Source organism: Miscanthus floridulus, chromosome 4 (assembly GCF_019320115.1).
Source record: "Miscanthus floridulus cultivar M001 chromosome 4, ASM1932011v1, whole genome shotgun sequence".
Lineage (NCBI taxonomy): Eukaryota > Viridiplantae > Streptophyta > Magnoliopsida > Poales > Poaceae > Miscanthus > Miscanthus floridulus.
Genome location: NC_089583.1, coordinates 26,920,386 through 26,945,139, shown reverse-complemented (window position 1 = coordinate 26,945,139; position 24,754 = coordinate 26,920,386). Strand labels below are relative to the sequence as shown.

The window sequence follows — 24,754 nt, the reverse complement described above, 5'->3', positions numbered from 1 at the left end:
CCCAAAAGGTATTACAGGTGCGTGCTCCTCGCCCTATAGAGTTGTAGGCGCCGCCTTCAGCTCTGGGACACGGAACCCGACGAAGATATACGACAACCACTACGCTCTAGAAAAGGATTTGCTATCTCCACGAACAACGGATATTCCGTCACCACGCTATGGACCCAAGGGAGTGGCGCCCGCTTCTTGACCCCTCAGGTCCACCAAGTCAGAAGACCTTGGCCACGGCGCTACTCTAGACCCTGACCCCACGTCCCTCCGACGAAGACTCATAGGAACCAGAAGGCGTGCGGAGCAAGGCTAGAGGAGGCTCATAAGTCAAAACCACTGTACTGCAGCCCATACCCTGCATAGGGCAGCATTCTGTAACCAACCTAACATTCTACAGAGGCATCGACAGTATTGTAGGCGCTTATCTTCCTTCGCACTCATTAGAATAAAGAACCAGGCCGGGTAGACGTGCGCCACAAGACTAGGTAGAGTACGCATCCTAAAGCCCTCACCCTTGTAAAGCCAGCCCCTTCATCTATAAAAGGGGATGCGCTTCCTCCATCAAAGGGACCAATCTTTGACGGCATAGTACACAACACTCACACAGTCAAGCTGTGATCAAGCTCTTGGCCTCCTTTCAACCCTTCCATCAGAGACTTGGGACCAGTCCCTCTCTCGATCGTTTGTACCCCCTACTACGAACCATTTTCGGTGCTAATAACACGAGCAGCAACAAACTGGATGTAGGGACATTCGGCCCGAACTAGTATAAATCTTGTGTCCTTTAGCGCACCATCCGAGCCTAACGCGCATTACTATAAATTTACTTGCCGGTGCTTGTACGAAACACCGACAGTTGGCGCGCCAGGTAGGGGGTTGCGCGTTCCAAATTAGGCCTCGGATGGCTACCCATGCAATCAGCTGGGCCCCGGGTGCACACGTGCGTTTCGGTGACCTAGATTTTATCGTCACACTAGGAGGAGAGCTGGCGCTGACTCACACGGCCACCCAGTCTCTCCCTTCCATCAACCTCAGCCGTCTGAGGCTTGAGGGCCCCCTGAGCAACTCCCTTGGACCCCAGTCATCAAGGGAGGCCTCACGCAATGTCGCCCTGTTTCCAGAAGGCCCCGTACGGAGCGCCCTGACAGCGTTTCCGTTCGGTCTCCGCAACGCTGTGGCGACCGCTGGCCACCTTCTGGCACTACGTGTGGTTCAGTCACCCACGGACATCGAGTTCGTGGGGGCGATTGAGCATGATACGGAGACTCTCTACGGGCTCCTCAATGAGGAGCCAGGATCGCTCTCTAGCTCAGACTCCAGTAGGGGGAGCCACCACCCTTCCTGGGAATGCTTCATGGCGTAGACCCCCGAGGGGCACGTCAAAAGTGTCTCCGGGGACGAGGTTACCCCGACAAACAACCCTGATGGCAGATCCGGGGAAGAGACGACATCCCCATCTCGCCTAAGGATGGAGCAGCTGAGGGCCCGTCAGCAAGAAATCGATGAGGTCGGGCAAGGGCTCGTCCGGGAGTACGCGGACATCAATCGCGAGATTGAACGCCGCAAAGATGGGGGGCGCGCGCGCCACGGCCCGCACCGTACACCAAAGGATACTCACCGACGATGGGACCCTTCCTCACTTTGCCTGAGCAAGACAAAACATCGCCGCAGCAACCGCCTTGCTGCATGTCCTTTCGGAGGCCGCGACGTCCAAGGATCACCGCGCCCACCGAGAAATTCGCACGTTGCTCGAGCGTGCGGTGGCGCAGCAGGCGGAAAGTTCATTGTCTCGATGACGCAAACCCGACACCAGCCAGCGCACGCCCTCAGTGCGTCCCACCAAGGACGCGTTCGTTCACCAAACACCGCCAGGCGGTAGGCAGCCCTCCGCCGTCCTAGTGCATCAATGCCTCAGCCATGGCCGCGACATACGCAGCATCATCGACGCTCAGAAACGCGCCCATGGCGATGATGGAGAAGCAGAACGCCACGGCTACCATCCCTGACGTGGCGGACGCTACGACAACAATGAGGACCGAAGCCCGAGCCTTGGCCTGCCAGGTCCTCAGGCCTTCGGTCGACACATCCTCAACGCTGCGTTCCCCCTAAAGTATTGACCGCCTACCAACATCCCTAAATATTCTGGCAAAACAAATCTTGGGCTTTGGCTCAAAGACTATCGGCTTGCATGTCAGGCCGGTGGTGTGAGTGATGACGATTTCATTATTCGCAATCTCCCGTTGTTCTTGGCCGATTCGGCACGAGCATGGCTGGAGCACTTACCGTCCAACGCCATTCAAAGTTGGGCGGATCTGACGGAGATCTTCGTGGGCAACTTCTAGGGCACGTACAAACGCCCTGGAAACCCATGGGACCTCAAGAACTACCGCCAGAAGGATGATGAAACCCTCCGCGGGTACATTCGGCGCTTCTCTCGGTAGTGCAACGAGCTCCCTAATGTCGCCGATGCCGACGTGATAGGAGCCTTCCTATCCGGGACAACCTGCGAATCCCTGGTCCACAAGCTAGGACGCAGGGGCCCATGGACTACCAAGGAACTCCTGGACATCGCCACCAGTCACGCCTCTAGAGAGGAGGCGGTCGGAGCCATCTTCGATCGCTCCGATAGAAAGACGAGGCAGGACGAGGACGCTGGTGAAGGCGCCTCCAACTGTCCCGCCAAAAGGAAAAGTAAGAAGCAATGGCGCGACAACTCGCTTGTGGCCGCTGTCGACCGCAAAGGTGGCCAGAAGCCCACGGAGGGCACTCTAAACCACTTTGAGAAAATGCTTGAGGGGCCATGCCCAAACCATGCCTTCCCGGCCAAGCATCTATACAAGGATTGTGGCCTCATGCGCAAATACTTGTCCGGGGGCCTTAACAAAGGGGAACAGGGGAAGGAACCTATTCCCACCACAGACGACGCAGAGGAGAAGGACGATGCCTTCCCAACACCGACTGGCGCCCTCATGATCTTCAGAGGATCAACGGCCTACGACTCCAAGCGCCGCCAGAAGGTCGCGTGCCGTGAGGTCTATACAGCCAGACCGGCCACGCCTGCCTTCCTCCGGTGGTCGAAATCCACCATAACCTTCGACCGGACCAACCACCCGGATACCGTCCCACACCTAGGAAGGTGCCCACTTGTCATCGATCCAATTGTCGGTCCAAAGCGGCTCATGAAAGTACTAATGGACGGAGGCAGCGGCCTCAACATCATGTACGCCAATATGCTTGACAAGATGGGCGTCGACTGAACGAACCTCCATCCCATCCGAGCACCTTTCCATGGCGTCGTGCCTGGTAGGCAAGCCGTGCCACTAGGGCAAATTGATCTGCCGTCACTTTCGGGGGTCGGTCCAATTACCGGACTAAGACCCTCACCTTCGACGTAGTGGGGTTCCCGAGGACTTTCCAGGCCATCCTGGGACGACCATGCTACGCGAAGTTCATGGCAGTCCCCAATTATACGTACCTTAAGCTGAAGATGCTGGGCCCCTGTGGGGTCATCACCATCGAAACCTCCTTCCAGCACGCTTACGAGTGCGAAGTCGAATGCTGTGGACACGCATCCGTGGTCATCGTCTCCAAAGAGCTCACCACCCTCAGGGAGGAGGTCATTGAAGAGGCACCCAACGTGAAGAGGTCATCTGGGTCGTTCAAATTGGCGGAAGGACCCAAGGAGGTCCTCTTGGACCCCATCAACTCTGAGGGCAAAAAAGTCTATATCGGGACCGCGCTCTCCTTCAAATAGGAAAGCGCGCTCGTCGACTTCCTCCACGATAACAAAGACATCTTTGTGTGGAAACCTCGGATATGCCAGGCATCCCAAGGGAGGTCGCCGAGCATACTCTCTAGATCCTCCCGGGCTCCAAGCCAGTGAAGCAACGCCTGCGCCGTTTCGACGAGGAAATACGCCGAGCCATGGGTGAAGAAATAGCAAAATTGTTAGCTGCTGGGTTCATTAGAGAAGTACACCACCCAGAGTGGTTGGCAAATCCTGTTCTTGTGCGAAAAAGAGTGGGAAATGTAGAATGTGTGTCGATTACACATGCCTCAACAAGGCGTGTCCAAATGATCCGTTTCCTTTGCCACGAATAGACCAAATAGTCGATTCCACCTCGAGGTGCGAAACCCTCTGTTTCCTTGATGCATACTCTGGTTACCACCAAATCACGATGAAAGAGTCCGACCAGCTCGTGACATCTTTTATCACCCCCTTCGGATCGTTTTGCTACATTTCAATGTCGTTCGGTCTGAAGAATGCTGGGGCTACTTACCAGCAATGTATGCTCAATTGCTTTGGAGACCTCATCGGGCGAACCGTTGAGGCCTATGTCGATGACATCGTAGTCAAGTCCAAGTGAGCGGACCACCTTGTTGCCAACCTTGAACAAACCTTTGCGAAACTCCGAGCAAACGGCATCAAACTCAATCCCAAAAAATGTGTTTTTGGGGTCCCGAGGGGCATGCTGCTCGGCTTCATCGTCTCCAAGCGCGGCATCGAAGCCAACCCGGAAAAGATATCAGCCATCACAAGGATGGGCCTAATCCAAAACATAAAGTGGGTTCAGCGGATCACAGGGTGCCTTGCCGCCCTCAGCCGATTTATTTCGCGCCTCGGCGAACAAGGACTCCCCCTTTATCGACTCCTGAAGAAATCTGACTGCTTCGAGTGGACAGCCGAGGCTCAGGAGGCGTTTGACATGGTTAAGCGATTTTTAACTAAACCTCCGGTCCTAGTTCCTCCATGCAACGGAGAATCCCTCCTACTGTATATATCGGCCACCACCCAAGTAGTCAGCTCCGCCTTAGTGGTAGAGCGAGGGGAAGATGGGCACGCCTTCAAGGTGCAGCACCCTGTATATTTCATTAGCGAGGTGTTATCCGACTCCAAAGCCCGCTACTCCCAAATCCAGAAACTCCTCTACACCGTCCTCATCACCAAGAGGAAGCTATGCCACTACTTCGAGTCACACCCTGTAACAGTAGTGACATCGTTCCCCCTTGGTGAGGTCGTCCATAGCCATGACGCTATGGGAAGAACCGCAAAATGGGCGCTCGAGCTGATGGATCAGGGCATTTCTTATGCCCCCCCGAACAGCGATCAAATCTCAGGTACTGGCTAACTTCATCGCGGAGTGGACCGAGGTCCAGATGCCACCAGCAGTCGTCGATCAAGAGTACTGGACAATGTACTTCGACAGATCGCTGATGAAGAAGGGCACTGGAGCAGGACTAGTTTTTGTATCCCCCCTCGGGGTCCACATGAGGTACATGGTTCGGCTCTATTTCCCCTCATCAAACAATACTGCAGAATACGAAGCGCTCATCAATGGCCTACGAATCGCCATCGAGCTAGGCATTCGACGCCTCGACGTTAGGGGCGACTCTCAGCTGGTCGTTAACCAGGTCATGAAGGAGTCATGCTGCCACGACACCAAGATGGAGGCATACTGTCAAGAAGTCCAACAGTTGGAGGACAGATTTGATGGCCTCGAACTCAATCACATCCCAAGGTGCCTCAACAAAGCAGCCGACATGCTCGCGAAAGCAGCGTCCGGCCGAGAGCCAGTCCCAACAGGCGTCTTTGCCAGTGATCAACACAAACCCTTGGTACGCTACGTGGGGTCGAAACAAGCCAGTGATGGCCCATCTAGTCTGACCCCAGGGGCCGATCCGCCAACTGCTCTGCCTGACCCCGAGGTTATGGAGCTTGAAGAGGACCCAGCAGCGGAGTTCGACCCCCCCGATGACTGGAGAACGCTTTACCTTGACTACCTCCTCCACGACATACTATCGGCAGACAAGATGGAAGTCCGATGGTTCGCGCAACGCGCCAAGTCCTTCGTTCTTGTAGAGGGCGAACTCTACAAATGGAGTCACATCGGTATTCTGCAACTCTATATCCCTAGCAAACAGGGGAAGCACCTGCTGGGCGACATCCATGGTGGAATCTGCGGTCATCATGCCGCACCAAGAACCTTGGTTGGAAATGCATTCTGACAAGGCTTTTACTGGCCCACCACAGTAGCCGATGCCGAGCAAATTGTACGCTCCTGCGAAGGGTGTCAGTACTACGCTTGGCAAACACACCTCCCGGCCTAGGCACTCCAGATGATCCCCATCATGTGGCCCTTCGTGGTCTGGGGGCTCGACCTGGTTGGGCCACTCAAAAAGGCGCCTGGGGGCTTCACCCACCTGCTTGTCGCCATAGACAAGTTTACAAAATGGATTGAAGCTCGACCAATATCCACGATCAAATCCGAGCAAGCTGTGCTATTCTTCCTCGACATCATCCATCGCTTTGGAGTACCAAACTCCATCATCACAGACAACAGCACGCAGTTCACCGATAGGAAATTCATTCGATTCTGTGATGAACAACACATCCAGATCGATTGGGCAGCCGTCGCACACCCCGGACAAACGGGCAGGTCGAGCGCGCAAATGGCATGCTCCTTCAAGGCCTCAAACCTAGAATTTTCATCCGGTTGAACAAGTTCGGCGTGCGCTGGCTCACTGAGCTCCCGGTCGTGCTCTGGAGCCTAAGGACAACTCCTAGCCGGGCCACCGGCTACACACCTTTCTTCATGGTCTACGGTTCCGAGGCCGTTCTCCCAATGGACCTCGACTATGGAGCACCAAGAATCAGAGCATACGATGAACAGGGGGCCGAGGCATCTCACCAAGATGCCATGGACCAGCTAGATGAAGCCCGCGACATCGCCCTCCTCTGTTCAGCTAAGTACCAATAGGCGTTGCGATGGTACCACAGCCGACGGGTATGGGGTCGAGCCTTCAACGTCGGGGACCTCGTCCTCCGCCTTGTGCAGAGCAACAAGGACTGCCACAAACTCTCTCCACCCTGGGAAGGGCCCTATGTCGTCGTGGAAGTACTTCTCCCGGGCTCCTATAGGTTGAAAACCATCAACGGCGAGGTCTTCACCAACGCCTGGAACATTGAGCAGCTACGTCGTTTTTACCCTTAAAATAAGCGTATACTCTTCCTTATCAGTTTTTGTCATTACAAAACCTTGATCCTTAGTGACTTCCGACCCCTGCAAATCGCGAAGGGTCAGACCTCACTCGGGGGCTGACATGAGTAATGCAAGTATTACGCTTGCAAAAACCTCTTGTGTTATATTTGCAAACATTCTCTAAGTTTTCCATTCTTCTCATAAACAAGTCCTAAAGGCTAAGATTTTGGGAACAAATTCTGAATACAACTGGTAGGACTACGGGAGACCCACGCCCCAGTGACTGCAACCTCTTTGCTCACTAGCTCAATCAGAATTAGTTCACCCATGTTCCTAGTTTCTTATGACTTAGACCGTGAGAAGGGTCGGAGGGCACTAAAACCGTTTCTACAAAAAAGAGAAAGATAAAAAATTGCTTGCCATAAGCAAAAGATGAAAATTTGTTCATTTTTTGCACAAATTTGCCAATTACAAAGTGATTTCATTACAAAAAGGACTAATATACTTGTAAATTCAGAGGACTATTTACTCGGGGGTTCCCCACAAAATTATTCAATTACAGTCTCTGCTTAGCTTTACTACAAGTATTGCTATGGTCGCCGCACCACGCTCTCCATCGGCGACGCTTGGGGCGTGTACACGGGCCAGCTCGTCTACTACGGCCACCACGCCACACTCTCCATCGGCGACATCCCGCTGCTTTGTGGGATCCTCGAAGGCACCATCATCTACAACGCCTCCGCCGGGGCATCCAGGGACTACGCCATCGTCGTCAGCCACAACCCCGACAGCGACGCCTTCGCCAGGGCATCCGAGGACTATGCCATCGTCGCCAGCCACAACCCTAACAATGGCATTAGGGTAGGAACCGCCTCCCGCCAAAGGAGGAACATAGCAAATGACAGTGAAGTCGACAACGTATGGCGCCCACCAGCGCTCCTTCTCCTTCAGTAACAGCGACTCTCAGCAAGGGCGGCACGCACCATCTCATCTACGTTGGATGACCTTCGGCTCGACATCATGCTCTAGATTCACGAGCAGATTTGTGAGTTTTCTCTCTCTCTCTCTGGCATTACTCTTCCTCACTCAGGAACCGCCGTGACGCATGGACGCATTCGGCGGAAAGGAAGAAGAAGGAGAGGTAGCAGCTCAGAGGCAGAAGAAGAGGTGGGATGAGAACTCCCCTCCCCCTCCCTATTTAAAGAGGAGACACTACAGCTAAGGAAATGCGAAAGGTTGGATGAAAAACCCTCTCCCTTCCCCTCCTTAAATATGGAATTAATGATGATAGACACCTGAGGGGACGCGCCGGAACTGACGGGACGCGCCCTGGTTGACGAGGCGTCCCCCCCGGTCAAACTGGACACTGCCTGGGTATGGCCCGCCACTGACCCGCTCCGGACGCGGCAATTAAGGCGCCCACATGGGCAGATGACCCTTCGCCTCCCCATGCAGGATCACGAAACAATCTGACGACAAAAACAACGAACGAACTTCTAAAGAAAGATAAGCATCTCTGCCTTTTTACTTTACATGTTAAAATTCATTACCGAGCTTCCAACCCCGTCAGACGGTGGGGACATGAACATCACTCGGGGGCTGTCGAGGGTGTCTACCAGTCTAGATATCCTCCTCACCCGACCCCTCCATACGCTTGAAACTAGGGGCACGAAATACGGGCATAAAACTTTGAGTAAGACTGGGCAAACTAGCAGACCCTATGCCCCGATAGCTACGGTGTTTCTGTTCACTAGAAAAATCATACTCAACGCCTCCTGCGTCTCTAGCTTCGACACCTACCTTCCCATGAAGGGTTCGGAAGGGTCCGCCTACAGAATCTCCCCCAAAGGAGAAGCTGTCAGGTTGCCCAAGTCAATCAAACAGCTCGGACCGCCACCGAGGTACAAAAAACAAAGAACAGCGATTCTTATGCAGGTTACTCCAATCTCGTCGCAAACATCAGGGCCCAAACCCCGCACGAACACATCTGGAAGGAGCTTTTCCGTCACTCATGCTACCAAGGTAACGTTACTGACCCCACCTTTATTTCGATTAAATTACACATTCAAACATTACATATGCAAAACATTGCATCTCAACGCTTCGTGTCGTGTCACGAAACTGCTATCGCCTCATTCGATATAGGTGGCAGCAGGCCGAGGTTTGAAGGCCGGCCCACAAAGGGCTCGAGGCCGCCTCGTGCCGAACAGAGCTAGGGAGAAATAACTGAGACGAGCCCCAGCGGCCCTGCCCGACCCCGCTCAGAAGCGGACAGGGACGTCTCAATCTTTTCTCGTTCGATTCTAACCCTGAGCCAAACCCACAGAATCTCCATCGAGGAGAGGCCATTGGGCCACCTAAGCCTATTGAACGGCTCGGGCATCTGCCGGGAGGCGGGTTAAGAAGTTGTGGAGTGCCACCAGAGGGCTCTACCGACCCCATCAGCAAATGATGGACCCGGATTCCACACGAACGTACCTGTTAGCGAGCTCATTGAGCGCGATACTTGAGCCGTCGAGGCAAGTGTCATCTACTCAGCCCCTCCGATTACAAAAATCGAGGACAGGGTAACGCGCGAAACACGGCCGACCCCTATCAGACCCTAAGAGGGCTTAGGGGCTCAAGCCGCTCGATGCAGGGACAGAGGTTCAAAGGCCCCCTTTGCCGAGCCCATAGAGTCCCCATTTTAGGGAATTCTATTGGAAGGCAGGGCGGGGAATGGTGGAACGCCATCCAAGGACTTTGCCGACCCTGTCACAAAACCATGGAGCAAGATTCCATCTGAACATCCCCATTGGCAAGCTCAACGGGCACACCATCGCTCCGGTCTCCAGTAACACCTGACCCCAGCAACCCTAAGGGGTTGGATCTCACTCGGGGGCTGGTAAAGGTACGGCTACCTCCCTTCCTCTTTTTGAAACAATCATTATATCAGATTCTCTCCTCGCATCAAGACCAGCGACAAGATTCGAGGGAACAGATTGGTTCCCTTCCTCTTTTCGAAACAATCATTATATTAGATTCTCTCCTCGCATCAAGACCAGCGGCAAGATTTGGGGGAACAGATTGGTAAGATCACAAAAAATCAAACAAAACAAAATTACGAAGCAAAATCACAAAATTGCTTCCAGACTCAAAAGTACCGACACTTGTTCACATATTACATATAAGTTGTGCTCAAAATTATTCGACTAACTACTCCCACAAAGGGAGAACCATTTCTTTCAGATTATCCGCCAGGTTTTTCACAAGGGGAGCAACCATCTTCTCAATTGCCTCCAGCTCATCATCCTCATAGGTAGACGGGAAACCTTTGCTCATCACCTTCAGGTTGATCTCCTTCTCGTAATGAGCATGGGCGACGGTGAAGACCTGGGTGATCCCGGCGTGAAAAGCACTCTCCTCAAGCTGGCCCACCCGAGCCGTGATACCTGCGGCACGAGCCGCGAGCGGGCTGGTCTCCACTGGCTCCACCACCTTTAGGGCATCAAGGACCACCCTGACCGCAGCTTGCATAAGATCGTGCTCGTCGCTCTCAGTCTGAAGGGTCCTTCGTACATGGGCAAGCTCCTTTTCCAGCTTGACAGAGACGTTTTCGGCGCTCAACTTTTGGCTCACCACGTCACCGAGATCTGCCCAAAGAGAGCGGACCACCTCGACGTCCTCATCCACCTTCTGCTGAAGGGCCATGGCCCTACTCTCGGCCTTTCGCCTGAGGTCCCGCTCCATCTCCAGCTCCTTCAGGACCTCACCGGCCTTCTCATTAGCCACGGCATTCCTCTATAGCAGCTCATCTTGCTCCATTTGGAGCCTGGCGATCTCCTCCTCATCCAGCTTTGACCTCACCGACTAATCCTCAAACATCCCATGGGCCTCCTCCATGTCCTGACGCGCCTGGGCCTCCCGCTCCTAGGCGGCAGCAAGTTGTGCGGCCATATCTGCTCGCAGCCAGGCCTCCTCGGAAAGGTGATCCCACTCCGCCTTCTGCTAACGGAGGAATCGGGATTTATTCTGACTACGAGCAACAAGAATCTGAAGAAGAAGAAGACTGGCATCAGAAATACGAAAACACAAAAACAAGCGAAGAAAGAAGAAAACCAAGCGAATACCTGGGTAGTAGGAACAACGATTTCACGCAGGGCTCCTCTGGCCTGGTCCAAGGCATTGAGCATGGTTGAGATCCCGACGTCAAGACCCTCCCACTCCATGCTCTCGGCATGATCATCGAGCAAGAAAAGAGCCGACGTCGGATCCTGGGCAGCCATCCACTAGAGCGGTGGCTCCCCCGCACGGGGGAGCGGCTTCCTCCCGACAAAAGGGCCAGGGGCGGATCCCTCCTGACCCTATGCGGCACCACAGCCATGCTCGAGGACCCTCCGACATCTAGGCCGCTTTGAGCATCACGGGCGGATCCACCTAGGCCCCTGGTGGCACGGACCGCACTGCGCCCTTAAGCACCACCGTGGTGGCGTTCGGCTGAGCTTGGCTTAGCGCGGTCGCAACCACCTCCATCGGCGTCACCCAACCCTCGGCCGGCTGTACCACACCCACCACGAAAGATGCCGCCTGTTCGGCAACCACTGAGGGCGCGGGCGCCACCACAGGCGCCGTCGGATTGGCCAATGTGGCCCCAACATTAGCACCGCACCTGCCCGAAACATGGGCGACACCGGGCAGTGCCATCCGTCCCGCCTGTATGGCGAGGCTCTTTTTGGGTGCCAGCCCCAGGGGGTGACCTGTCCGCAAGAACCTACACAAAGGTAATAGCCATTAGGTCAGAATAGAAATGGAAAAAGGATGAAAACAGGGGAATCAGCAGCTCATGCTGACGCCCTCGGCCAGTGGAAGCGTTTTGGGGACGGATCCCCAGATCCCTGCCCCGACTCGTCTGTGCGGGACCGTTTCGAGCCTGCCCCCTGCTCCGAGGCATTGGGGCTCATCTCCCTCACCTTGTGGGGCGCGGCACCAGAGCCACTCCCCTCCATCGTCTCATGGGGCGTGGCACCAGAGCCACTCCCCTCCACCATCACCTCGGGGTCGGCGGCGGTAGGCCCACCTTCCCCCATCCACCGATCCTCGGCCGGCACGCCGTGCGAAGCGGTGAACTCTCCGGCCTCCATCGACCTCACCGACTCACTTTCCTCCGCATGGAACGGGAAGGGTCCCTGCATGGACGGGTGGGCACTTGTCAGCGTGTCCTCGTCCTCTAGGATGCCCCAATCCACTTCGACGACTACCTCGTCGTCATCATCATCATCGGCGTTGTCATCATCACTGCTCACGTCCTCTCCCCGATCCTGTGCCTCCTGTTTTAGTCGTTTTGCCTTCTTCATCTACTCCCTTGCTTCCTTGTCCCGCTCGGCCATGAGTCGATTCGCCGCAGCCATAGCCTTGTCCTTTGGCAGCAGAACCGGACTATCTTTGAAGACTAGCCCCCCGGCTGGTCCCAACGTCGCAAAAGCAAGTATCAAAAAATGGAGATTCAGGAGAAAGAAAGAGCATAGGAGAAGAAGGCTTACGAATTCGAAGAACCCAGGTTCCAGCCGCATTGGGGGATGTCCGGGCACCGGATACACAATGTCGAGGACGCTGCCTGTGGAATCCTTCGTTGGCTCCGTCGCCTCCTTAATGCGCTGCGCCACTTCCGAAAAAGGGAGCGCCTCGTCAACAAGCACCATCCCCTTGAATGACATCCTCGGCATCATCCGATGTAGGGGAAGCATGCACGCCATCAGCGGCGCCACCCTCCTCGCATGATAGGCGCCGATAATCCCCGCCCCCTTTACGCCCCGTTCCTTCAGGGCTTGGAGGGCGGAAAGAAGGTCGGAGAGGTGTTTCTTGTCTTTGAACTGGACGCCCCAAGCCCACGACTCCGGAGCCTTTTCAATAAGGCGCCCGGTGTACCTTGGCAGGGTGGCACTCACATCATCCCTGACATAAAACCACTGTGAGTGCCATCCCTTGTTGGAGGTCGCCAGACGCATGAATGGCTAGCCCCTCGACCGGGTATGACGCAGATGAACGCTGGCACATCCCATCGGCACGCTCACATCCTTTCCCCCAACCTTCCTCTTCGACAAACTAATGGTAAAGAAATACCGCCATAGATCGAAATGGGGATCGATCCCTAGGAAACCCTCACATAGGGCAACAAACGCCGCCATATGTTGAACCCCATTGGGAGTTAGATGCTGCAGCTCCACCTCATAATAATCCAGCAGCTCTCGAAGGAATCTATGCGCGGGTACCACAAATCCCCGCTCATGGAAGATGGCAAAAGATATGACATACCCTTCGGGCGGCTCCAGCTCACCCTCATCGCCAGGTAGCAACCCCTCCTAGACGGCGGATAATGGACGGAGAAGGCCACGGCGGACGAGGCCCTCCAAACGCCAAGAGGTGATGCTAGATCTGCCCCACAACTCCATTAAAGCAATTGGAGAGAAGGTGAGCGCAGGCTTGACGGCGGCTGCAACACGGACACGAGCTAATCAACAGTGGCGGTGCGGGCGCAGGAGGCTGGGGCGATTGGCGGTGGATGTTTCAGACGCAAAGGCAAGGGGGCAAAATACGGAACCTTGGGGGCGAACCCCGTGGTTTTATAGGGGCGACGGACGCGAGAAGGGCAACCGTCCGCCTCGATCTCCAGGCCTGCCATGCGCACCGCTGCGTCACGTCGCGGGACACGCGCCCGCAGTCCCTATCCTTTCCCACCGAAAATCACGGTGGACAGTTCGCCTTCCCCAGGCAAATCCAGACTCTCTTCCCACCTAGGGAAGGCAGGTCACAAATATTTTTTCTATTTGGCCCACCTAGGGCCCAGAAGCTCGATGGCCGGCCCAACTGAGGACGGGTCCGTGAACGATCCAAAATCAAGGGCGCAAGTATTACTGGGATCCCGATCCACGGACAAGCCCCAGTTAGGTCAGCCCTGAATGAGATCCCCGCGAACGAGATACCACGACCCCCTCGAAAAAATATCCAGTTGATGAAAAACTAAGTCCTTCGGCCTTACCCGCAAAGGGTCCGATACAACCCCCTAGGCGACCCTACTCGAATCATCCGGGGGCTCGGGGGCTACACCCATAGGGTGCGCTCGTGCGCACCCTCTAGCAAAGTAACTCCGATGAAATCAAAAGCACCCTCTAGGCGGTTCTATCTGAATCACTTAGAGGCTCGGGGGCTACTGTCGGGGACCTAATACCGGGGTACCCCAGAAGGTGGAACCAATAACCACCGAGCATTAAAAACTTCTAGACGGATAAGGGCGCCGTAACGTCCCTTGCTCGAATGACAGGAGTTTGGTTCTGCCTCGCCCGATGCCTTTGAGATAGCTCTGCCTCGCCCGAGGCTCAGGGCTAGTCTCCGTCTCGCCCAACGCCTTTGGGGCAGGCTCGGTCTCGCCCGAGGGCTGAGGGATAGACTCCGCCTCGTCCGACGCCTTTGAGATAGCTCTACCTCGCCCGAGGGCTCAGGGCTAGTCTCCGTCTCGCCCGACGCCTTTGGGGCGGGCTCGGTTTCACCCGAGGGCTGAGGGATAGACTTTGCCTCGCCCGACCCCGGAGGGGCGGGCTCGGTCTCATCCGACCCCGGAGGGGCGGGCTCGGTCTCACCCAAGAGATAAGGACTGGTCTCTGCTTCACCCGATGGCCAGGAACGAGCCTCGCCCTGCTCGATATCTAAAGACTGGTTTTATCTTACCTGACAACTTCTCCCTGTTCTCTCATGATGATGGGTATAGGGCAAGACAAGACATTCGGGTCAACCATGGCTCCAAGGACCATACCCTACGCCCTAGCAGGAAAAGTACTGCTAGGGAATGATGGGACAGGTGCTTTAGACCCTTCCAGGCACCGCAGAGCCCGAAAGGTATTACAGGTGCGTGCTCCTCTCCCTGTCGAGTTGTAGGCGCCGCCTTCAGCTCTGGGACACGGAACCCGACAAAGATATACGACAACCGCTACGCTCCAGAAAAGGATTTGCTATCTCCACGAACGACGGATATTCCATCACCACGCTATGGACCCAAGGGAGCGGCGCCCGCTTCCCAACCCCTCAGGTCCACCAAGTCAGAAGACCTTGGCCACGGCGCTACTCTGGACCCCGACCCCGCGTCCCTCCGACGAAGACTCATAGGAACCAGAAGGCGTGCGGAGCAAGGCTGGGGGGAGGCTCATAAGTCAAAACCACTGTACTACAGCCCATACCCTGCATAGGGCAGCATTCTGTAACCAACCTAACATTCTATAGAGGCATCGACAGTATTGTAGGTGCTTATCTTCCTTCGCACTCATCAGAATGAAGAACCAGGCCGGGTAGACGTGAGCCACAAGACTAGGTAGAGTACACATCCTAAAGCCCTCACCCTTGTAAAGCCAGCCCCTTCATCTATAAAAGGGGATGCGCTTCCTCCATCAAAGGGGCCGATCTTTGACGGCATAGTACACAACACTCACACAGTCAAGCTACGATCAAGCTCTTGGCCTCCTTTCAACCCTTCCATCAGAGACTTGGGACCAGTCCCTCTCTCGATCGTTTGTACCCCTACTATGGACCGTTTTCGGTGCTAATAACACGAGCAGCAACAAACTGGACGTAGGGACATTCGGCTCGAACCAGTATAAATCTTATGTCCTTTAGCGCACCATCCGAGCCTAACGCGCATTACTATAAATTTACTTGCCGGTGCTTGTACGAAACATCGACAATCCTGCTCAACAAAGTAGTACTCTTGTTCACCCATGAATTGCTCACCATCTATACTCGATAATCACAGCAACATACAAGCATCCAGAAGCAATCATGCATAGCAAACAAAGCTATAGATTAGAACAGTACACCAACTAGCATAAAATCAAGATGAAAAGTTTGTAAAACGAATCTACCTCTCACTACGAACACACAGACGCGAAGATCACAAAAATCGGGGCTAAAATGAAGAAGTTATGAATTAAACAAGATTTCCTTTAGCAAAATAATAGATTAAATCTAATCTCGAATTTTAAAAGTTGAAAACATACTTAACATATGAACATGTAGATTATGGAATTACGAACCTAACGCATGTTGAATGGATCAAATCGGAGTTAAAACAAAGATTTTATAGCCTACAAAAGGTAGAGGCAGTTTTGTAAATAGAAAAAACTTAATTTTCGAATTTAAAATAATTAAAATCTGATTTTAAACCGAACCAGGGACTATGGATACAATTTGAAGAAAAGGCAGGGGCTCTTTAACAAAAGTTCAGGGACGGCGGGTTAAGATCCAAATAATTGTAAGGGCCTTTTTGCAAAAACAACAGACGAAGGGGTATCTTAAGATCTGGACCGTTGGATCAGGATTGGATGGTGCGGATTGGATCGGGCGGGGGAGAGAGTGTGCTATCATCGACGTTGATAGGGACAGTGGTGCCATGGCCAGAATTTGCCGGTGCTCGTCGATACGACGGCTCTGACCACTATCAGCACGGGAAAAGGACGGGAAACAAGAGGAAGGCACTACGAATCCATCTAGGGGATCATAAGGGACTACGATGGCATGGGGACGAGCTAGAGCTCGGTATGGCGGATCGGGTTCACCGGAGATCAACGGTGACGCGGATACAAACACAGAAGGCAAGTGTGAGGGCATGAGAGACACCCACAAGTTACTCACCTTCTTGTGGAGCTCGGAGATGCGGTCGCGGTGGCGGTGGAGCGGTGGAGCGGCGAATCACCCTCGGCGGCGGATCTCCTATGGCTCTGCTAGAGCTCGGAGTCGTACGGCTGGCTGGCGACTTCTATGAGGAGGCGGCGCGGGCACGATTGCTACTTACAAGGGTGGTGAGGCTTGCGGTGCACGCACATCGGGGCGGAGTCGGGGCGAACGCGGACTCCTGGCCGGAGTCGTGGCCGGCTCGGACATGAGCGCGAGGTGGAAGAAACGCGGCTGACAAGTGGGCCCGGGTTGTCAGCGACAGGCGAGAGGGGAAAGGGCGCGGGCGACTGCACTGGCTACGGCTTGCTTTCCTAGGCCGCGAGAGGAAACAAGTGGAGCGAGGCAGCCCAAGAGCGAGAGAGAGGCGCGGGGCCTGTGGTGAGGAAGAGCGGGCTGGCGACTGGGCCATCAGGCCGAAAGCTAGGGAGGGGAGATAAAATCATTTTCCTTTTTCTAATATTAGTGAAAGGGGCCCATATGTCATAGGCTCTTGCAGAATTAATTTTATAAACATGTGCCATTCATACGGCCTCCAAAATAAAGTGTCACGCAAATATTAATTCTACTTTAATTAATCCTAACATATTTCTTAGTAAAAATAATCATCAAACACTCAGCACATGATGATTTTCCCCCCCACCCCTACATACCCAAGACTGTCGGTCTATCTTGAGGTCGTCGACAGGCATCAACTTCAGAGTTCGCAGACTTTCCCTTTGTTTCGACATATGACTGTTTCCGCACCAGTACCCAACAAGACAATGGTCATCAGTTCCAGAACACCGTTTTAGACCCGTTAGTGCTGATTTCCCCGGTCTGTGATAATGATATATAGAGCTGTCCTGAAATATTGGCTTGAACACATCTGTAATGATGCAATGCAAGGGCCGTAACCAATCGCTTTTGACTGAAGAAACCTGAACCCATCTCGGTACTCCCTTCATATGAAACTGCAGCTGGATCAGTAAATCCGGTATCTCTGCTGTGGCTCAAAGACTTTAGCAGCCATGCTGCTCTTCACAAGCAGATGCCGCCTCCTCCAGCTGTTCCTGTTAGTGCTCTCCACCACCACAACTAACCGTGCAACTGCTTCCTCATCTTCGTCCACGGGCCGCGAGGTAACTCTTCTCGATTTCAAGGCCAAGATCCCCTGCCTCTCCGCCGTGCTGGACTGGACTCGTGGAACTAGAGCACCCGCTACCAGGGGTTTCTCTACGGGTATTTTTAAAATCTCGGTGGTCACCGATAAATAGAAATATAGGATATATCAGATATTTATCGGCAATAAAAAACTTTGGCAGAAAATTTACAAAAATTGGTTATTTTTGTCCAGGAAACCATGTATATCATTTTAGATAAAAAAACAAAAATGAATCCATCCTATGACCTATAGTACAAAGAACCATTTTCACCACACAATGACGTCTGGATGATTGGACTATAAACTATATGTCCCGTAGCAACGCTGACATTTTTCTAGTATATCTGATGGAGGAAAGGTTCCGCTAACCAACTCATTTAGTGGAGAAATGGACTTGGCGAATGACCCATAAACAGAATTTGACTAATCAATACTACCTTTTTGACTGGACTTGCTACTTGATGGAATAATGATACGCGCGTGCATAGAGCACAAGCACAGCTGGGCCTTGTTTAGATCACCTCTAAATTCCAAGTTTTTTCACTTTCTCTATCACATCAATTTTTAGACGCATGCATGGAGCATTAAATGTAGGTTAAAAAAAACTAATTACACAGTTTGGTTGTAAATCACGAGACGAATCTTTTGAGCCTAGTTAGTCTATGATCAGACAAAGTTTGTCAAATACAAACAAAACGTGCTACAGTGTCCAGATCGCAAAAATTTGCAATCTAAACAAGGCCCTGCCCAAGTTGTGAAGTGTTGACGCACTCTGCATGCTATTTATGAAACCCTTGACTTCCTGAGCGCACAATGCTACTAGCTACCAGAGGCAAGGAGACCATTCTCTGTACTGGCTCAAATCCCTCCGCACCTAGCAGCCTAGCTATGATGTTCCTCCAGCTGCTTTTGCTGCTCTCCGCCATAGCAACCAACTGTGCAAGTGCAACCGCTACCGCTTCCTTGCCAAACCATAATGGTGACGAAGGAGCTCTTCTCGCTTTCAAGGCAATGATGTCCGGCCACTCTGGCGTGCTGGACTCGTGGAACAAGAGCACCAGCTACTGCAGCTGGGAGGGCGTCACCTGCGGCAGGAGGCACCGGTGGAGGGTGGTAGGCCTGAACCTCAGTTCCCAGGGGCTCGCCGGCACCATCTCCCCTGCCATCGGCAACCTCACCTTCCTGCGCTTACTCGACCTGAGCTACAACAGCCTTCAGGGTGAGATCCCAGCCAGCATCGGCTCCCTCCGGCGGCTCCGAGGCCTTCACCTGGTTCAAAACACGCTCACTGGTGTCATCCCGAGTAACATCAGCCGCTGCATCAGCCTCCGTGAGATTTTCATCCAAGACAACAAAGGCCTGCAGGGAAGCATACCAGCCGAGATTGGCAGCATGCCATCGCTCGGTTCTAGCGCTGGACAACAACAGCATTACCGGAACCATCCCGTCGTCTCTTGGCAATCTTTCCCGGTTGGCCGCGTTGTCCTTGGCAATCAACTATCTTGAGAGATCAATCCTTGCAGGCATCGGCAACAATCCATATCTCAAGTGGCTTCAACTCTCCCTTAATAATCTCTCTGGTGTGCTCCCTCCTTCCCTATTCAACCTGTCATCTGTTTATTACTTTTTTGTGGCAAATAACAAGCTGCATGGCCATCTACCAACTGACCTGGTGAAAAGCATTCCGAGCATCGAAAAACTTTTGATTGGAGGAAACCGATTTACTGGAGCTCTTCCGCTGTCGCTAACCAATCTCTCCAGGCTCCAGCTTCTTGACTTGGGATTTAATAATTTTACTGGAGTTGTTCCTGCTGAATTGGGCAGGTTGCAACAACTTCAAAAGTTTGCTCTGTCTGATAACATGTTAGAGGCAAACAACGAGGAAGAGTGGCAATTTATTGGTTCTTTGGTGAATTGTAGCAGATTACAGGGACTGGGCTTTGGATGGAACAGGTTTGTAGGGAAGCTGCCAGGTCCGTTGGTTAATCTGTCTATTAATCTCCAGTGGTTGCAGATTGCCAACAACAACGTATCCGGTGTCATCCCATCAGATATTGGAAATTTGGCAGGACTTGAGGTGCTTGATTTTGGCAAAAACTTACTCACTGGGGTCATTCCTGAAAGCATTGGGAAGCTTACACAATTGAAGGTGCTAGGCCTCAATTCAAACTACCTCTCAAGACATCTACCATCCTCCATCGGGAACCTGTCTAGTCTACTTCAGCTTTATGCAGGCGGCAACAGCTTGGAGGGGCCAATTCCACCAACCATTGGAAACTTGAGCAAACTTTTAGGCTTAGCTCTGCAAAATAACAACCTTACTGGATTGATTCCTAATGAGATTATGGAGCTGCCATCGATCACAATGTTTCTGGCTCTGTCCAACAACATGCTGGAGGGACCACTTCCGTTAGAAGTTGGTAGTTTGGTACATCTTGAACAGCTCTTCCTATCAGGAAACAAACTATCAGGTGAGATACCTGATACTATTGGCAACTGCAGGGTCATGGAAATCCTCTCAATGGATGGCAACTCGTTCCAGGGAAATATACCTGCTACGTTCAAGAACATGGCAGGCTTGACTGTACTTAATTTGACGGACAACAAACTAGATGGAAGCATCCCTGGCAACCTGGCTACCCTTACCAACCTACAGGAGTTGTATCTTGGCCACAACAATTTATCCGGAACAATCCCAGAGCTTTTAGGTAATTCAACATCGCTGCTTCGTCTAGATCTGTCCTACAACAGTTTGCAAGGTGAAGTACCAAAAGGAGGAGTTTTCAAAAATTTGACTGGACTATCAATTGTTGGTAACAATGCATTGTGCGGGGGATACCACAGCTCCATCTGCCAAAATGCTCGAGCTTTCATGCAAGAAAGAATAGCAAAGGCATACCCAAGTTTCTTCTAATAACAATCCCAACAATAGGAAGTCTCATCTTATTTTTTCTGGTTTGGGCTGGATTTCACTACAGAAAGTCCAAGACAGCACCGAAGAAAGATCTGCCACCACAATTTGCAGAGGTAGGGCTTCCAATAGTTCCGTACAATGATATACTGAAAGGAACAAATGGATTTTCAGAAGCAAATGTGCTTGGAAAGGGAAGATATGGTACAGTATACAAGGGCACACTAGAAAATCAAGCCATTGCCGTCGCCGTAAAGGTGTTTAATGTCCAGCAATCAGGATCCTACAAAAGCTTCCAGGCTGAATGTGAGGCACTAAGAAGAGTGAGGCACCGATGCCTTCTAAAGATCATTACATGTTGTTCTAGCATCAACCACCAGGGTCAAGACTTCAGAGCACTAGTCTTTGAGTTCATGGCTAATGGCAGCTTAGATAGATGGATCCACTCAAATTTAGAAGGCCAAAATAGACAAGGAGCGCTCAGTCTGTCACAGAGGTTGGATATCGCTGTGGACATTGTGGATGCTTTGGACTATCTTCACAACGGTTGCCAGCCATTGATCATCCATTGTGATCTCAAGCCAAGTAACATTCTTCTCAATCAGGACATGAGAGCTCGAGTTGGAGATTTTGGCATTGCTAGAATTCTAGATGAAGCAACAAGCAAACATCCTGTGAATTCCAGTAGCACCATAGGAATAAGAGGTTCCATTGGATATGTTGCTCCAGGTAACTAAAGTTATTTTATTTCATGCTTCAAATAATAGCATCTATCCCTATTAGCTAATCAATATGTGTTGTTGCATGGGTTAGTAATTGTTAAAAAATAAGTCAGAAATTCATGGATAATTGGGTTAGAGCTCAACAAAATTGCTTATCTTTGCTCTTTCCCATTTGCTCATATGCTTGCCTTTAGTTTGAATCTTAGCTTCCGCTATGTGTTGGATATAGAAACTGCCATTCAATGCTTCCCTCAAACATGTACCCATCGTCTGCGACACACATCATGCATTTATACCATAAGTGGATAACTTGGAAAATATATATGGTTACTTGTAAAATAGTTTTTTTTAACAGACGATGTATGCTATTAGATTTTGACTCAGAATTAGTTTAAAATGTTTATAATAACAACACAGGTGGGTTATTTTAAGTTAGTTTTCACAATGTCATATGTTGGTAATTTAAATATACAAGATAGGAAAGGCCATTTAAGAATGTTTTTATAATGGCCGAGGTGTGTAATTTTTTAGAAAGCACAATATACCAAATGCATATTATCACCACTGGTAACTATAGTATACTGAATTGATGACTAATGCCTTTTATTTTTGTGAGAACATCTCAGATTTACTTTTAGTTATGGCTTATTGTCTTGTGAGCACTAATGTGGAGGCTCCAATAGGATTATCCAATTGCTAATAGTAAGATGCACATCAAGTAGTCGTTGAGTTTTATACATATATATACCTATGTATCCTCATATTTCATTCCACTACAGAATATGGAGAAGGGCTTGCGGTGTCAACTTCTGGAGATGTGTTTAGTCTTGGCATCACTTTGATCGAGATGTTCACAGGGAAGAGCCCGACAGATGATATGTTTAGAGATGGGATAAGCTTGCATTATTATGCCGAGGCAGCTCTTCCTGACAAGATAATGGAGATAGCAGATTCCAACATCTGGCTGCATGATGGAGTAAACAATAGCAATGATACAAGACACATAACAAGAACCAGGGAATGTTTGTCGGCCGTCATTCAGCTTGGTGTCCTTTGTTCAAAGCAATTGCCCACGGAGCGATTGTCAATGAACGATGCTGCTACAAAGATGCATGCTATCAGAGATAAATATATTTTTACTCAATAATAAAATGGTGTTAGTTCATACTATTAATCACCACTACCTTATACTATCATGTTTCTCTAAATGTATTGTTGGAGTCTATAATATATTTGCTTATCTTTTTTCGGTAGTAATATCTCCTTCTATTAATATATCTACCCAGGGAGCAACCCCCTCCTGTTATGTAAACAAGTATACATATTTGATTATTTTGGGGATGTGTTGTACATGATTTTTTATCAATTTTGCTGTGTTGTCTTTTATCATAGGCTGATAGGCATCATCATTGGTTAAGATGTTGGTGATCCCAAAAGATAATGGGTTAGTTGGAATCATGCTAGTATAAATGTCACGATGCCATTACACTATTTGTCTGACTTGTTATTACATTTTGCTGTATAATCAAACCATACCACTTTATACATATTTGATGATGTTGAGCCCACATATAGTCAATTGTATTTCGGTATTGCCTACAATCCCCTTTTTCTTCCCCTCCTCCGATGCCTCCAGCTTGCCTAATGCCCTAACCCACTAATGTGGGCTCAATGATGGTGGCCCTCCTAGGCTTTGGAGAGGGACACAAGGCCCGTGTGGAAGTCCCAGATTGGTTTTGATAATTGAGTGACAACCTTAGGTGGTACACTAGGTTGAGCAAGATATAGAACCATGGTGAAGATGTGGATTGGTGATGTGATGATAGTGCCCATGTGTGGTTAATGTAATGATTTAAACTATTGTAATAGTAAATACGTTTAGTCTGATATTCTATAATTTGAAATATATATGTGTTTGGACTTCCTAGGTCCACATATATATATTGGTACTTGATTTTACATTGTAAAACTGGGTGCGGCAAATTGTTATCGGAGCCTAGTTGATTGTAGGATGATCAGCCTAGTTAGAACTACACGACTTTTAGGCTTTTATCTCTTACTCCTCCCTCATGTGGTCAGGCATAGCAAGGAGGCCAGCAGGGAGCTAGCGACCCTGACGGAGAGGACTCCGATAGCTCCGATGATGACGGGGCAGTGGTGGCAACGACAACGACTAGGGCTAATAGGACGCCAAGTGTTGGACCATGGAATTATGCACCCACGTACAATGGTAACAACTTCTACCACCTATGTATGTTGCCTCTCCTGCATCATTTCTACACTCAAGTAGAGGTGGGGTACATGACTGAGCACTGGATTCACCCGAGGCACTAGGGCTTTTGGAAGACCTTGGTGTACATCAACATGGCTGGACAGGTGCGCTCTGTCCACAACCCGAGGCACATGAGACAGTTGTTGGAGATGATGTCAGGTAAGATCTGGGGATCTACCGCTCCTTCTTCCCTCGGATAGAGGGGGAGCCAGACTGCTACCTTCATCACCATGAGAGCGGTCAGTCTAGGTGCCAAGTGTCTTCAGTTGTAATATGTATGTTTCCTCCGATATTCTATAATTTAGAATATAAATGTGGACGTCGACCATCGTGCCGGCTTTTTCTTGCTGGTTTTGGAAACCTCCCCACACAGGGGAGGTTCTGCCGAAATTTTGTACTTATAGTGTTGTTTTTCTTGTTTTGTAGAGCAGGGCTTGTCGGAGGGGACCCGGAGCACCTCGGCGACCCTAATCGTTGACCGGCCCGCTACCCGCCTCTGCGCCCCCACCCTAGGTATAAATCACCTCGATTACTCGCTTACGTTTGCGCATGACAGAGGATGGCTGACCGTGAGTGGATGTACACAGGGTTCAAAGACAAGACAGAGGAATGGGTAAAGGGGACCGGTCACTTCCTAGAGCAAGCATTTGGCCCAGCTGCTGAAGGGGCAATTCGGGTGTGGTGTCCCTGTAGCAAGTGTAAGAACGACAAAAAGAAAGAGAGGCGGCCGATGTACCATGATATTTGGAAGAACGGATACGTTCCAAACTATACCCGCTGGATCCTCCATGGGGAACGCCAACGGCTTAGGGAGGCGGTGGTGAGACCGAACCTCGAGGGGTTTGATGCAGATGCCGGAATGGCAGACTTGCTGGCAGACGTTAATGAAGCGCTGTTCATTCAAGGAATGGAGGTGGAGGAAGAAGATCCAGAGGAGACCGCAAAGGCGTACTACACCATGATGGAGGCGGCACAGCAGCCCCTTCACGCGAACACCCACATTTCTAAACTGGATGCTATTTCACGCCTAATAGGGTTGAA

General features: G+C 51.3%; 1 pseudogene; it reads left to right on the top strand.

The window, feature by feature from the left end:
* Positions 1–18,700: 18,700 nt before the first annotated feature.
* On the top strand, positions 18,701–23,642 carry LOC136551207 (putative receptor-like protein kinase At3g47110; annotated as a pseudogene).
* Positions 23,643–24,754: the final 1,112 nt, after the last annotated feature.